The sequence below is a fragment of the Scyliorhinus torazame genome, chromosome 9 (assembly GCF_047496885.1).
Source record: "Scyliorhinus torazame isolate Kashiwa2021f chromosome 9, sScyTor2.1, whole genome shotgun sequence".
Classification (NCBI taxonomy): Eukaryota; Metazoa; Chordata; class Chondrichthyes; order Carcharhiniformes; family Scyliorhinidae; genus Scyliorhinus; species Scyliorhinus torazame.
The window spans coordinates 129,496,429-129,513,513 of record NC_092715.1 but is presented as its reverse complement, the minus strand read 5'-3'; the positions used below and the strand labels follow the sequence as shown (position 1 = coordinate 129,513,513).

The 17,085-nt window shown below is 50.9% G+C and overlaps 1 pseudogene; it reads left to right on the top strand.

Moving 5' to 3' along the window:
- Positions 1-11,101: 11,101 nt before the first annotated feature.
- On the top strand, positions 11,102-12,283 carry LOC140429475 (ubiquitin-conjugating enzyme E2 D2 pseudogene; annotated as a pseudogene).
- Positions 12,284-17,085: the final 4,802 nt, after the last annotated feature.

Sequence of the window (17,085 nt, the reverse complement as noted above, 5' to 3'; positions counted from 1 at the left end):
GAGTGGGCTACCTCCTTCTGGGACTGGGCCACCTCCCTTTGGGACTGAGCCATCTCCCTCTGTGTCTGTGTGAGCACCTGGGAAATGCCGCCAATGCTCTCAGTCATGGCCTGCTGTGATTGGGCCACGCTGAGGAGCGCCGCTGCAATCTCTGGATGGCTCTGGCACATAGTTGCCTGTGAGTGGGCAGCCCTGTCCTGGGCCACTGCCCCCGACTGCACAGAATGCCCCAGGCCTTGCATATTCTGACCCATGTCCAACAACATAGCCCCCATTGCCTACACCGCGGACGCCGCCCTGCCGTTGCGGCCTGGGTGGCACACATGACCGGCACCACTCCCTGCTCCTGCAGGTGCTGGAAGCCGGCCATCATCTCCTCATGTCGTCCCTGGGTCTCTGACTGCACCTGAACTATAGGTGGGACTGGATTTCCCAGGAGCCCGGGACCCGTCTGGACGGCAGCTGGTTGCTGGGGCCGGCCTGCCCTCCGACCATTCGGCCCCTCAGCTGCTCCTACCTCCACTTGCTGTATCGGAACGACTGTGTGGTGCGCAGCAGTGACTGTCCCAGAAGCCTCTTCACTAATTTTCCCAACCGAGGTGACGGTCTCTGAGTTGGTGGAGGGTGTTGGAGACAGCTGTGACAGAAAGTCAGTGTCCTCATCCGACTTGAACTCCGGGGTCTCCTGGGTCGTGGTGCCTGGGTCGTGGTGTTCTGGGTTGTGGTGCCCTGGGATTCTCGAGCAGAGGGCTGGTGTTCGGCTGCTCTCCCCGTCGGTGCTCGGATTTCTGGGGGCACCACCTCTGGCACTCGCTGGGGGCGGGGGGCCTTGGATGGGCTGAGACCATCCCCGTTGGTCCCGTAATACACAAGACAGCGTGTTTGGTTAGACAGCCGAACGGGGGTGACGCGTGAGGTGGTGAGGGCTGGGATGTGGGGGTTGTAGGGGGGTTGGGGTGTGGGGTGAGGGGATTGGGGTGAGGAGGGTTGGGGTGTGGGTGTGGGGGGTTGGGGTGTGGGGTGAGGGGGTTGGGGTGAGGTGGGTTGGGGTGTGGGGTGTGTGGGGTGTGGGGTGAGGGGAGTTAAGGTGTGGGGTGAGGAGGTTTGGGGTGAGGAGGGTTGGGGTGTGGGGTGTGTGGGGTGAGTGGGATTAGGGTGTGGGGTGAGGAGGTTTTGGGTGAGGAGGGTTGGGCTGTGGGGTGAGGGGGTTGGGGTGAGGAGGGTTGGGGTGTGGGGTGTGTGGGTTGTGGGGTGAGGGGGGTTGGAGTGTGGGGTGAGGGGGTTGGGGTGAGGAGGGTTGTGGTGTGGCGTGTGTGGGTTGTGGGGTGAGGGGGGTTGGGGTGAGGGGGTTGGGGTGAGGAGGGTTGTGGTGTGGGGTGTGTGGATTGTGGGGTGAGGGCGGTTAGGGTGTGGGGTGAGGGGGTGGGGGTGTGGGGTGAGAGGGTTGGGGTGAGGAGGGTTGTGGTGTGTGGGTTGTGGGTGAGGGTGGTTGGGGTGTGGGGTGAGGGGGTTGGGGTGTGGGGTGAGAGGGTTGGGGTGAGGAGGGTTGTGGTGTGGGGTGTGTGGGTTGTGGGGTGAGTGTGGTTGGGGTGTGGGGTGAGGGCGTTGGGGCGAGGAGTGTTGTGGTGTGGGGTGTGTGGATTGTAGGGTGAGGGCGGTTAGGGTGTGGGGTGAGGGGTTTGGGGTGAGGAGGGTTGTGGTGTGTGGGTTGTGGGTGAGGGTGGTTGGGGTGTGGGGTGAGGGGGTTGGGTGTGGGGTGAGGGGTTTTGGGTGAGGAGGGTTGAGGTGTGGGGTGTGTGGGTTGTGGGGTGAGGGGGGTTAGGGTGTGGGGTGAGGAGGTTTGGTGTGGGGGTTGTGAGGGATTGGGGTGTGGGGTGAGGTGGTTGGGGTGAGGAGGGTTGAGGTGTGGGGTGAGGGGGGTTAGGGTGGGGGGGTATGAGGGGATGTGGTGTGGGGTGATGGGATTGGGGTGTGGGGTGAGGGGGGTTTGGTGGGCACACGTTTGTCATGAGGACCCACAACCAGGCAGGGGGCTCTCACTTTGTGGCGCGCTGCCGACCTCCACGTCGGGACCTCCTTCTCCTCCGGCCCGTCGACAATGCCGAATGCCCTTTGCTCGGGCACAGTGAGTGGATGGAAGTCTGTTGGTCTCCCTCTGGTTTTCTCCTGCACCCAGCGCAGCTTTGCCCTTGGGTGAAACAAACGCAAACAGCAACAGTGTGAGACGGTCCGACGCACGTAGCCCAGGGGTTGGGTCTCTGATGGCATCAGTGGTCAGGGCACCCGGCCATTGCGGCTGGCATGGGTGGATCCGACTGGCCCCCTGGGGGGGGGGTTACTTCTGTGCGGGGGGTAGGGTGCTTGGTGCCAGGGGCACAGTGCTGGGTACTCACCCTGGCTGCCCTGAAGAGGTTGTGCAGTTTCGTCCTGCACTGGTCTGCAGTCCGGGCCACCACCCCAATGGCGCTGACGGCGATTTCCACCTCTGCCCAGGCACGGCGAACGATGAAGCCTGCTGACCTCCATCCCGGCCTGGGGTACAGGACCAGCCTCCTCTCTTCCACGGCGTCCAGGAGGGTCTCTAGTTCGTCGTCCCGGAATCGCAGCACTGCGCTCCTTGCGACCATCTTGGCTGCGACGCTTGTGTGTGGGATGGGGAGAATGCATTATATGCAGCCCCGGCGTCGTGTCAATCGTGGAGGCGGCGAATCGGCCGCCGGTTCGTTAAAGACTTGATGAGCTTCCCTTTGCGCCCGTGCTATATCCTTGGGAACAGTTGAATCACTGCAGCTGATGACCCAAATACGCCGTCGTGAACCTCCACCGTTTTGACGGCGGTGTCAATACTTGCCTCTGGAACGGAGAATTCAGCCCCATATATTTTACATTGTTCATAAAGCCTGCTGGATTTTCACATTATTTGCATTTATTTCAGCTTTTTCTTTTAACTTGCCACCCACGGTCTCTTTCCTTGTGTATCAGCCACGGTTACTTCAATGTCACGTGGGCCTTCTGCCTTTTATGGGACTACATATATTGTATTGTGATAGTCACCACTGTTGTATTATATTGTGTATATGGGTATTACGGTAAGGCCCCTGTACTACAGGTACGGGGGTAGATCCCTGACTGCTGGCTCCACCCAGGAGGCGGAGTATAAATGTATGTGCTCTCCGAACAGCAACCATTTTGTAAACTGCTGTAGGAGGCCACACATCTCTGTGTAATAAAGCCTTGATTACTCTCTACTCTCGTCTCGTCGTAATTGATAGTGCATCAATTTATTACACAGAGATTTTTCAGAGATGGACCTCCGCATCAAGCCGGATCGCCTGCAGCTGCATCCTCAAGCAGACAACGCCAAAAAGGACTTCCAACATTGGCTAGCTTGCTTTGAAGCTTACATCGGGTGTGCGCCAGTCCCAATCTCAGAAGTACAGAAGCTCCAGATTCTGTACACGTGGCTGCGCTCCAACGTTTTTCCCCTCGTCCAGGACGCGCCTACCTTCACAGAGGCCATGGCGTTACTGAAGGAGAATTACGCTCAGCAGACCAACACGATTTACGGCAGGCACCTCCTATCCACACGGCACCAACTTCCCGGTGAGTCTGTGGAAGATTTCTGGCGTGCCCTGCTCACCCTGGTGAGAGACTGTGACTGCCAGGCCGTTTCGGCCACTGAACATTCAAACCTGCTAATGAGAGACGCGTTCGTTACGGGCATAGGGTCTAACTACATCCGCCAGCGCCTCTTAGAAGGGGCCACGCATGACCTCGCGGCGACCAAGAAAATAGCGCTCTCACTCACAGTCGCCTTACGCAACGTACAGGCTTATGCCCCCGACCGCACGGCCCACTCCCACTGTGCATCGTGGACCCCGCCAGCGGCCACCCCATCGTGAACTCCATCAGCGACCGCTCTCAGCCAACCCCATGCCTGCACCGCGCGGCAGCCAACCAACCCCGGGGGACCCAAGTGCTACATCTGCGGACAGACAAAACACCCCCGGCAGCGCTGCCCGGCGCGGAGTGCGCTCTGCAAAGCCTGAGGCATGAAGGAACATTTCGCTGCAGTGTGCCAGGCCCGCTCAATCGCCGCTATTGTCCCGGCACCCCCCACATACGGTCAGTGAGCGTCGCCATCTTCCTCTCCTCAGACCACATGCGGCCCATGGGCGCCGCCATCTTCCTCCACTCACAACACGTGCAGCCCATGGGCGTCGCCATCTTGCTTGCCTCAGAACCAATGGGCACCGCCATCTTGCCTGCCTCAGGACACGTGCGGCCCGAGGGCGCCGCCATCTTGCCTGCCCCAGGACACGTGTGGCCAGTGGGCGCTGCCATCTTACCCGCCTCAGGACCCCTGCCCGTCGGGCACCTCATCGGGCTGCTCATCGTCTGCAACCGCCTCGGTCACGATCGACCAGTCTCGACCGCACAACCTCACGACCGCTTCGACAAAGGTGAAGGTCGACGGGCATGAAATATCCTGCCTTCTGGACTCCGGGAGCACTGAGAGCTTCATCCCCGATACGGTAAGGCGCTGCTCCCTCGCGGTAAACCCCGCTAACCAAAGAATCTCCCTGGCCTCCGGATCCCACTCGGTGGCAATCCGGGGGTACTGCATCGCAACACTCACCGTCCACGGCGTAGATTTCAGCGGCCTCCGGCTCAAGGTGCTTCCCAACCTCAGCGCTGCCTTGCTACCCAGCCTGGACTTCCAGTGCAACCTCCAGAGCATAACCCTGAAATTTGGCAGGCCCCTACCACCCCTTACTATTTGCGGCCTCACAACCCTTAAGGTCGACCCGCCTTCCCTGTTTGCAAACCTCACCCTGGATTGCAAACCCGTCGCCACCAGGAGCAGACGGTACAGCGCCCAGGACCAGACCATCATCAGGTCTGAGGTCCAGCAGCTGCTGCGGGAAGGTATCATCGAGGCCAGCAACAGCTCCTGGAGAGCCCAAGTGGTAGTGGTGAAAACCGGGGAGAAAAACAGGATGGTCGTTGACTACAGCCAGACCATCAATTGGTACACGCAGCTCGACGCGTACCCCCTCCCACGCATATCTGATATGGTCAATTAGATTGCAAAGTACCGGGTCTTCTCGACAGTGGACCTGAAATCTGCCTACCACCAGCTCCCCATCCGTAAGGCGGACCGCCTGTACACCACGTTTGAAGCAGACGGCCGCCTTTACCATTTCCTTAGGGTTCCCTTCGCCGTCACTAACGGGGTCTCGGTCTTCCAACGGGTGATGGACCAAATGGTTGACCGGAACAGGCAGCGGGCCACCTTCCCGTACCTGGACAACATCACCAACTGCGCCCACGACCAGCAGGACCACGACGCAACCTTTCCAAATTTCTTCACACCGCCACACTCCTCAACCTAACTTACAACAAGGAGAAGTGTGTGTTCAGCACAAACCGATTAGCCATCCTCGGCTATGTCGTTCAGAACGGAGTTCTAGGGCCCGACCCCGATCGCATGCGCCCCCTCATGGAACTCCCACTGCCCCAAGGCCCTCAAACGATGCCTGGGGTTCTTTTCGTATTACGCCCAGTGGGTCACAAACTATGCGGACAAGGCCCGCCCACTCATTCAATCCACCGTTTTCCCACTGACGGCTGAGGCTCACCAGGCCTTCAACCGTATCAAGGCCGCGATGCACACAGTCGACGAGACGCTCCCCTTCCAAGAGATTCACTCTCCTCACTGACCAACGGTCGGTTGCCTTCATGTTTAACAACACACAGCGGGGTAAGATCAAAAATGATAAAATCTTGAGGTGGAGGATCGAGCTCTCCACCTACAATTACGAGATTTTGTATCGCCCCGGTAAGCTCAACGAGCCCCCCGATGCCCTGTCCTGAGGTACATGTGCCAGCACACAAGTGGACCAACTCCGGACCCTGCACGACGATCTCTGTCACCCAGGAGTCACCCGCTTTTGCCACTTCATTAAGGCCCTCAATCTGCCCGATTCCATCGAGGAAATCAGGGCTATCACCAGAGACTGCCAGGTCTGCGCGGAGTGTAAACCACACTTCTAACAGCCAGACCGTGCGCGTCTGGTGAAGGCCTCCCGCCCCTTTGAACGCCTCAGCATGGACTTCAAAGGGCCCCTCCCCTCCATCGACCGCAACACGTACTTTCCTAATGTGGTCGACGAGTATTCCCGATTCCCCTTCGCCGTCCCATGCCCCGATATGACGTCTGCCACCGTCATCAAAGCCCTCAACACCATCTTCGCTCTGTTCGGTTTCCCCGCCTACGTCCGCAGCGACCGGGGATCCTTATTTATGAGCGAGGGGCTGCGCCAGTACCTGCTCAACAGGGGCATTGCCTCGAGCAGGACGACCAGCTACAACCCCAGGGGAAATGGGCAGGTGGAGCGGGAGAATGGGACGGTCTGGAGGGCCGTCCAGCTGGTCCTACGGTCCAGAAATCTCCCGGCCTCCCGCTGGCAGGAAGTCCTCCCCGGCGCACTTCACTCCATTTGGTCGCTCCTGTGCACCGCGACCAACGAAACCCCCCATGAACGTCTTTTTGCCTTCCCCAGGAAGTCCACATCCGGGGTTTCGCTCCCAACGTGGCTGGCAGCTTCAGGACCCGTTCTCCTCCGCAGGCACGTGCGGCTCCATAAGGCGGACCCGTTGGTTGAGAGAGTACAGCTACTCCATGTGAACCCGCAGTACGCCTACGTAGTGTACCCTGACGGCAGCCAAGACACAGTCTCCCTCAGGGATCTGGCACCACCTGGGTCCCCACTCACCCCTCCGCCCCGGCGCCACCTTCCCCTCCCCCGGCGCACCCCACCGCAGTCCCCGCTCCAGGACAATCCATCCTCCCCTTGCTCCCACCCGGGGATGAAGAGGATTTCGACATGCTCCCGGAGTCCAGCCGATGCCTGAGTCGCCACCAGCACTGCGGCGCTCTCAACGACAGATCAAGGCGCCCGATCGTCTAAATTTGTAACCTTCTCTGTAATTTTAAAACAAATCTATGTATATAGTTTTCCATCAAATCCGCTGGACTCATTTTTAACAGGGGGTGAATGAGGTAGTCACCACTGTTGTATTATATGGGTATTACGGTAAGGCCCCTGTACTACAGGTACGGGGGTAGATCCCTGCCTGCTGGCTCCGCCCAGGAGGCGGACTATAAATGTGTGTGCTCTCCGAACAGCAGCCATTTCGTCAGCTGCTGTAGGAGGCCACACATCTCTGTGTAGTAAAGCCTCAATTACATTCTACTCTCATCTTGTCGTAATTGATAGTGCATCGTGTATCAAATATATCTTTGAATGATTTCCATTATTTGTCCATAGGTTTACCTCTAAGCTCAACCAAATTAACCACGATTAACTTATTTCTGAATCCTTGGAAGGTGGTCTTTCTTATCTTTAAAACCCTTTGTTATGGTTCTTGCTTCTTCCTGGTAAGCCTAAAATCAACTCTAACCATATTATTGTCTCTACTTGAACAAAGAACAAAGAACAAAGAAACGTACAGCACAGGAACAGGCCCTTCGGCCCTCCAAGCCCGTGCCGACCATGCTGCCCGACTAAACTACAATCTTCTACACTTCCTGGGTCCGTATCCCTCTATTCCCATCCTATTCATGTATTTGTCAAGATACCCCTTAAATGTCACTATCATCCCAGCTTCCACCACCTCCACCGGCAGCGAGTTCCTGGCACCCACTACCCTCTGTGTAAAAAAACTTGCCTCGTACATCTCCTCTAAACCTTGCCCCTCGCACCTTAAACCTATGCCCCCGAGTAATTGACCCCTCTACCCTGGGGAAAAGCCTCTGACTATCCACTCTGTCTATGCCCCTCATAATTTTGTAGACCTCTATCAGGTCGCCCCTCAACCTCCGTCGTTCCAGTGAGAACAAACCGGGTTTATTCAACCGCTCCTCATAGCTAATGCTCTCCACACGAGGCAACATTCTGGTAAATCTCTTCTGCACCCTCTCTAAAGCCTCCACATCCTTCTGGTAGCGTGGCGACCAGAATTGAACACTATACTCCAAGTGTGGCCTAACTAAGGTTCTAAGTCATACTCTTAACTAATTCTAGTTTGTTGTTTACAACAGAGTATAACGTGGTCTTAACCCTTCTTGGGCATTAAATAAACGGAGTGGGGGAGGGGTGGAGAAATTCATTGCATCGTGCCACTTTGCAAACTCGCACATCGATTCCCAATGGCCAATTGCCTGCAAGATTCTCTTCACTGAAGTAATTACAAATGACATGCCAGCCACACGGGTGTCACTTGCCTGCCCCAATGAAATCAAATTAAATCTATGCAGTGCCACAAAATGTAGACCTAAATTGCACAGAAAGACTGTCTTTATATGTGAGAAACTCCAAAAGTAGAAAATTCCTCCTGAGTTACAGTAAACTGCTCTAAATATATTCCAGAAATGCACTGTCTTTACTATTTGAGCTGTATCACTTATCTCAGACAGTATAAAGCTTAATACTTCCCCGTCTAACAACAATATTGCAGTAAAAATGAAGGTAAAACTGTCAGCCTTTGCGACCATTACCCCTCTGAAACTGACAGCAACTTTTGAAGCCAGCACATGCATACTTAAATGTAGAAACACAAAGGTTCCTCTGAGTGATTCCATGCGTCTCCATGAGGTGCACTGTTGAAGGCTGCAATCAATTAGAAATCACTAAACTGACAGGAATTTGTTTTTTCATACCATTAGTCTCACTGTAAAAAATCTTGAAAATTCAATACCTTGTTGGATGAGGTGCAACTGGGTTTTTGGTGGTGCACTATGTTCATAATTACAAATAAAGAACCTCGTTGGCCCGCTAAAACCAATTTTATATTATGGAAAGTCAAATTCTCTATTATGAAAACATTCACATATTCGTAATTTTCTTTAAGAGCTTGTTTATGATATTTCAGCTTCTAGCGTAATCTCACATGAATGTCCCAAACATCTTTCCACTGTCTGCAAAATGTTACAATGTGAAACATGATCAGGACATTTCACTTCCTAGTTTGCTGTCTGTGGGATTACTTCAATGTGATTGGCCTCTACCCTGATTTTTACATTACTGTTGCTGGATGGCAAAAGTTAAAATGACTTGGTGTCAAGTTCAAACTAATATTAGGAAAGGGGAAATCCATGTCACAGAAAATGTGAGGTCAAGTGGGTAGCTTTCTTTGAGGCCAAGAGTGAAGTGACCACAAAATCTGGGTCATCGATTCTGCCACATACTTTCCAGATCTTCATACTCAGACATTACTCCAGTATTCACCGCTGTCTGGAGGTCTGACCATATTACAGTCTAAATCCAAACATGGACAAAGGAGCTGAATTCCAGCTGTGATGTGAGAATTATTGCCCTTGACATTAAGGTAGCATTTAACTGACTATGGCACTTACCTTCTGGGAGCGGAGACAGCCGGACCTGCGAGGGACATCGCTACTCGGGCACAGAATAAATACAGCGCGAGGCTCGGGGCTGCACTTCCCTTCCGGGAGCGGAGACAGCTGGACCTGCAAGGGACATCTCTACTCAGGCAGACAGTAAATACAGCGCGAGGCTCAGGGCTGCACTTCTCTCCGGGGAACGGAGACAGCTGGACCTGCGAGGGACATCTCTACTCAGGCAGACGGTAAATACAGCGCGAGGCTCAGGGCTGCACTTCTCTCCGGGGAACGGAGACAGCTGGACCTGCGAGGGACATCTCTACTCAGGCAGACGGTAAATACAGCGCGAGGCTCAGGGCTGCACTTCTCTCCGGGGAATGGAGACAGCTGGACCTGCGAGGGACATGTCTACTCAGGCCGACGGTAAATCATAATTATCATAGAATTTACAGTGCAGAAGGAGGCCATTCGGCCCGTCGAGTCTGCACCGGCTCTTGGAAAGAGCACCCTACCCAAGGTCAACACCTCCACCCTCTCCCCGTAACCCAGTAACCCCACCCAACACTAAGGGCAATTTTGGACACTAAGGGCAATTTATCATGGCCAATCCACCTAACCTGCACATCGTTGGATTGTGGGAGGAAACCGGAGCACTCGGAGGAAACCCACGCACACACGGGGAGAATGTGCAGACTCCGCACAGACAGTGACCAAAGCCGGAATCGAACCTGGGACCCTGGAGCTGTGAAGCAATTGTGCTATCCACAATGCTACCGTGCTGCGAGGCTCAGCGCTGCACTTCTCTCCGGGAGCAGAGACAGCCAGACCTGCGAGGGACATCTCCACTCAGGCAGAGGGTAAATCCAGTACGAGGCTCAGGGCTGCACTTCCCTCTGGGAACTGAGACAGCCAGACCTGCGAGGGACATCTCTACTCAGGCACGGGATAAATACAGCGCGAGGCTCAGGGCTGCACTTCCATCTGGGAACAGAGACAGCCAGACCTGCGCGGGACATCTCTACTCAGGCAGACGGTAAATACAGCACGAGGCTCAGGGCTGCACTTCTCTCCGGGATCGGAGACAACCAGACCTGCGAGGGACATCTCTACTCAGGTAGATGGTAAGTACAGATCGAGGCTCAGGGCCTTCTTGCTGTTCAAGCAGCACGCTGAGTTTGAAAAAAAAGTTCAAGACTGCGTCACAGGAAAGCAGTAAGCTGATTGGTGTGGTGATGTGCATCAATGTAGATGCATGTAGGCTAACTAGACACTCGAGGGAGCACCAGAAACATCACACACACACACTCAGCCAATGGATCGGTGAGATAGGAGATGACCAATGGACAATCACGATGCACACGGAGGTGACACGACCACAGGGGTGCATTATACCAACCCATATATAAAGGACACCACACACATGATCTGCCTCTTTCCAGTGGAGACAGTCAGTGAGTAGAGACACAGGGTTGATTTAATATTACACCCACCACGTGGATTGCAGCAGCTGGTTAGTCAGTCTGGGTAGCTATAGTAGGATTAGCAGTAGTGTCGAACCCGAGTAATAGAAGTGTAAATAGTTTAATAAACGTGTTGAGCCGGCGGCCGCCATCCTGTGCCGAGAATCAGGGTCCCGGAGCCCGGACCAAGAGGGGAGAGCAGCCGGCAGCGGGAGCGGGGAAGCAGAGCGGGGAAGCGGAGCCGGGAGCAGGCAGCGGGGAGCGGAGCCCGGCAGCGGGGCCGAGGAGCGGAACCCGGGAGCGGGCAGCAGGAGCGGCGCCGGGCAGCGGCCGGGTGGGAGCGGACTGGGCGCCGGGGGGACGGAGCCTGCCTGCACTCAGCCTCCTTTCCCACTGTTCCCCCGCCGCCGAGCGGCTGAGGCCCGCCCCTGGGATGGCGCTGAAGCAGATTAACAAGGAACTCCAGGACCTGGCTCGTGATCCTCCAGCACAATGTTCTGCAGGTCCAGTTGGAGATGACATGTTTCACTGGCAAGCCACAATCATGGGACCTAATGACAGTCCATATCAGGGTGGAGTCTTTTTCTTGACAATTCATTTTCCTACAGACTACCCTTTCAAACCACCCAAGGTTGCGTTTACTACGAGAATTTATCACCCAAATAGTAACAGTAATGGCAGCATCTGTGTTGATATTCTAAGATCACAGTGGTCCCCTGCATTAACTATTTCTAAAGTTCTATTGTCCATTTGTTCACTGTTATGTGATCCAAACCCTGATGACCCACTTGTGCCAGAGATTGCACGTATCTACAAAACAGATAGGGAAAAGTATAACAGAATAGCCCGGGAATGGACTCAGAAATATGCAATGTGATACCTTGGAATTCAAATATCGTACATTATAGCTGGAATAAACTTTAAATTACTGATTTTTGGATTTCTATTTGGCTGCCCCCATATAAGACCACATCCTTCATTCCACCATCCACATGCTATTGATAAAACAATTTAGTACTTCCTGCTTCGACATGACCAGCTCTCTGAATTTCTAATGTAGTTTCATCAATCATCTGAAACTCTGACCTTTATATATGGAGCATGTGTTAAGTGGCCAATACCTTCATAATAACTTGGTTATGAGACTAAAAGCATTCCTCGTTGCTGTAAGTGGTGATTTTTAAAATCTGGAATTGGATGGGTCAGCAGCTAAACTCTATCATTAAAGGATTGCTGCATTGTTGGGACGGCATTTTTCATTTTCTTCACATAAAATGGCATTTGAGTTTATTTACTTTATGCTCATAACTTTGTTACCAATGGTGGATTGGTACAGGATGTTATAATGTCGGCATTAATTAAAATATCCGCTGTATTTTATGCATGTGTTAATAAAAGGAATGACTTTAAAAAATGTTTTTAAATTTAAAAAATAAATGTGTTGAAGTTATCTCCACGTCTGAACCTTCCTTTGTCAAGTGCACCACAAGGAAGCCGTTTATGTTACACTTACAACATAAGAAATCAATTGGTTGATGAGTAACTGACATGAGGGACCGTCCTTAAATAGCTGAAACTTAAATAACTGAATTAAACACAGTTAGAGAACGAAACTGAGAGAACAAAGAAGTAAAGAATAAGTGACAAAACAACTGGAGAACACTGGAGGAGCTCAATACCATCCAGGACAAAGAAGTTCACTCTTCTGGCACCGAAACCACCGCTTTACACTTTTGCTCCCTCCATTACTGGTGCACAGTACAGCAGTGTGTGCCACATGCAGCGGTTCAAGGAAACAACTCACTAGCAGCCTTTCAAGAACAAATACTGACCATGGCAGCAAAGCTCACATCCTGTGAAAGAATGAAAAAAATGAATGTTACCAAAAAGGAAAGTATTTTTTCCGTCAATCTGTGTCAATTCCTCAGGTCTATTGATGGTTAAATTAGGATTTTGTTTTTTACACATACACAATGACGCACTAATTGCTCATGAGAGTCTACAGAGAGTCGTGAACACAGCCCAGTCCATCACGTGAACCTGCGTCCCATCCATTGACTCTGTCTGCACCTCCCGCTGCCTGGGGAAAGCGGGCAGCATAATCAAAGACCCCTCCCACCCGGCTTATTCACTCTTCCAACTTCTTCCATCGGGCAGGAGATTCAAAAGTCTGAGAACACGCACGAACAGACTCAAAAAGAGCTTCTTCCCCACTGTTACCAGACTCCTAAATGACCCTCTCATGAACTGACCTGTTCTCTTACACATCTTTTCTGCTGAGTAGTACTATATCCCTGTATGCTTCACCCAATGCCTGTGTCTATGTATTTACATTGTGTATTTTATGTTTGCCCTATGTATGTTCTTTTTATGTATGGAATGATCTGTCTGGACTGTACGCAGAACAATACTTTTCACTGTACCTCGGTACACGTGACAATAAACAAATCCAATCCAATAATGATGATTTCAAACCTTGTAATCAGATTTGACATTCACTGGGATAGCCATGTATGAAATTAAATCAAATTATTGGTAGCTGCTAATTAAAAACTCATATTAATTTGAAGTATTTACAAAAGCTGAAGCTATTAATTTCTACAATGTTAATAATCGCAGTACAACCTGAATTCCCATTTTTACAAATTTGACTTTTGCAGTTTGATATTTAAGTAAGATTATCCTGTAAAGATTATTACCTAATGTGTTACTGCAAAAAAAACCATTTCTAATTAATCTGTTTTAATCATGAATTAACTGAACCTTTAAATGATTTGACTGTTCAGTATAAATGTTGAGTATACAGGTATTCTTCTCATTATATTTAACATTGTTCTGTTACTGCAGGACAAATGTTGAAGAAGATATATTAATATCATTTGACAATGTTTAAGGAATTCATTGTCAGTTAATATAATTACAATCTGAGTTCATCCATTCATCACAATTTAGTCCATAATTTTCAATAGTGCAACCCTAATTTTAAGCAATTGAGTTTTAAAACTTTAATCTTCAGGATAGACTGAATGAAAGGGAATAAGAAAGAAGTACATCTATTTTCTTTTAACTTGCAATACAATTCTGGTGCAGAATTATCACACTTTTACATATGATGCCCTAATTAAAAGTGCAGAAGGCCTGTTTTAAAATAATTACGTTTTGCTGGTTCAATCCAGTGTATAAATTTCCTCATTTATAAATTTTATCTTACATGCCTGGCAATAACTTCATAACACTGAACACTTAACTAAACCATAGTCATTATATCATAATATATCTAGAGCCTGTAGAGGGTTCCATCTCTGCTACTCCACTACTGGGCCGATATCTGGGGTTTGAGTATCTGTGTGTGTCTCTCTCCAGCTGGCACTGAAACTTCAGAGGCCAGGGGATGCCGCACTGGGACACCTCCACGGAAGAGAGCACTGAATCAAGCCTGCCGTTTATCCCTAACCGGAAGCCTGAGGCTTATATCACACAGATATCCAGACCCCCACCAATGCCCAGGTGATTCTCTCTCTTGCCGGTGGTGCAACACCCACCCGGTTCCTACTTCGCTGGAGTAGCTTTCCCAAGAGAGAGAATAGGACACTGCTGTTTATTACCTAACCAGCAGCCTGTCCTGAGTGAACGGGTTCGAATCGTTCAAGATGACCCTAGATTCTCGACCCCGGAATTAAGGTGAGGAATATCTTAACAATGACTTGGTCAGAGATCGCTGGTGAGAGATTGAAGAATTGAAACGACTCCAATTATCAGCAAATCGAGGTTTATTGCAAAACCCAGGTCAAAATCATCAAACAGAAGAAATTATAATAAAATCTTAAACTCTAACACAAACTAAGTCTATTCAAGAAGTACTATAACGGACACAACGTAAAATCTTATTGTTACACAAGTTTAGCAATGGCACAAAACACAAATCAAGTCCCCTTCCCCAAAGCCTCAACCACTATCAAAGTCAAGGGAGTTTCGCAAGCTGCTGCAGGGTACTTACAGTCACAGGCTGCAGGAGGTCAAGTCGAAGGTGGAGAGGTCAAGCCAAGAGACCCTCAATCCCAACACAGCCCCTTTTATATCCGTTTTACCTGGCTTTTTCCTGTGTTCAGCCAGCCCCTTTTGCATTGAATTGGTAAGGTTTAAAGTTCCCGCTGGTCCCGCCCCCTTTGAGCCGGTCAGACCTGTCGACTTCCGGGTTTTCCTCCCCTTTGCGTTGTATCGGTCCAAGATTAAAGTTCCCGCTGGTCCCGCCCCCTTTGAGCCGGTCAGGCCTGTTAACTTCCGGGTTCTCCTCGCAGGTCCGCTCCTTCCAGCCAAGCAGACCTGCCGCGATTTGAATTTGGCGCCGACTCCGCCCCCTCCACCCAGTGAGTTTCTGCCGGTGACTTCTGTCAAGATGGGAGTACCTCCCCCAGGCCCGCCTCCAACTTGGTTTTTTCTACCGTTTATCTTCAAGGGGCTTTTCCAGCGCAATATACTGAGCCCAGACTGTCTGCTTTTTGGGATAACAAGGTTAAGCTCTCTTGTGAAGATTTTCAAAGTCTTCCATCTGCTCCGGAGATCGCTGCTATTCTCACCTTGCTATGTTGATGGGGTGTTGATTGGATTCTGCTCTGGTGGAGGCCAAGTCATTTACATCTGCATGGGGCTATGACCATCCCATTGTCCTGCTTGCAGGCAAGCCCCCTGTGTATTCCCGTGCCCCTTTGTCTGTGTTTTAATCTTATCTAGTTGTCTGGCTCCTTCTTCCTTGTAGCTCCTGAGGGGGGGGGGGTGGTTTGTAAATACCTATGCCCCTACTTGGCTCAGCGGACCAAGCCTGCTGGGAAATCTGGTTACGTTCTTTTGGCTGACAAGTGTCCAGTTTACAGTCTCTGGGTTTTATTCCTGGGCAGTCCAAAAAGGGCCGGATTGCCTGAAAACCTTACAAGCCACACCAAAGATATATTTAATTTGTCTTTTTACCATTAAGTCAAATGAGTAGATGTGCATATCTAAGCAGACGATTCATAAGACCGTAAGAAAGGAGCAGTATTAGGCCACTCGGCCCACTGAGTCTACTCTGCCATTCAATCATGGGTGATATTTTTCTCATCCCTATTCTCTTGCCTTCTCCTCATAACCCTGATCATCTCAGTAATCAAGAGCCTATCTGTCTCTGTCTTAGACACAGTGATTTGGCTTCAACAATGTTCTGCGGCAAAGAGTTCCACAGATTTGCTATCCTCTGGCTGAAGAAATTCCTCCTCATCTCAGTTTTAAAGGATCATCCCTTCAGTCTGAGGCTGTGCCCTTTGGTTTTACTTTTCCCTACTAGTGGAAACATCTTCTCCATGTCCACTCTAGGCCTCTCAGTATCCTGGAAGTTTCAATAAGATCTCCCCTCATCCTTCTAAATTCCAACAAGTCCAGACCAAGAGTCCTCAAACGCACCTCAAAAGAAAAGCTCTTCATTCCAGGGATCATTCTTGTGAACCGCCTCTGGACCCTTTCCAAAACCAGCATTCCTACGATACTGGGCCCAAAACTGGAACAACCGGAGGTCCCCGGCATCTCCGAGGGCCAGACTATGATGGCAGGTTGGCTCATGGGTGACAATGGATACCCACTGAGGACATGGCTGATGTTGCGGGTGCCGAGGCCTGAGACCTGGATTTGGTTTGTCACTTTGAGTTAGAATCATTAAAACCTCCTTTTTCACTCCTTCCCTTTCAAAGTACCTTTTAAGCATATTCACATGACACACTTGGTGAGTCTTCCTTCTATCTGGTGTTTTTACCACATAATTCACCTCACTTAATTTCCTTTCAATCTGATACGGTCCACAAAACCTAGCTTTTAAATGCTCACCTACCACTGGTAACAACATTAAAACTTTATCCCCACTGGCAAAACTACGAACTTTGGATTTCTTGTCCGCTACCCGTTTCATCACATTTTCTGCAACTTTCAAATGCTGTCTAGCCAATTCACCTGGTCTATTTAATTGTTCCCTAAAATTTGACACGTAATCCAATAGTGTAATTTCCGATTTCTCACCCACCAATTTTTCTTTAATCAATTTAAGTGGTCCTCTTACCTCATGACCAAAAAGTAGTTCAAAAGGACTAAATTTGGTAGACTCATTATGTGCATCCCTAATTGCAAACAATACGAATGGAATTCCTTTATCACAATCCTCTGGATAATCTTGACAATACGCACTCAACATTGCCT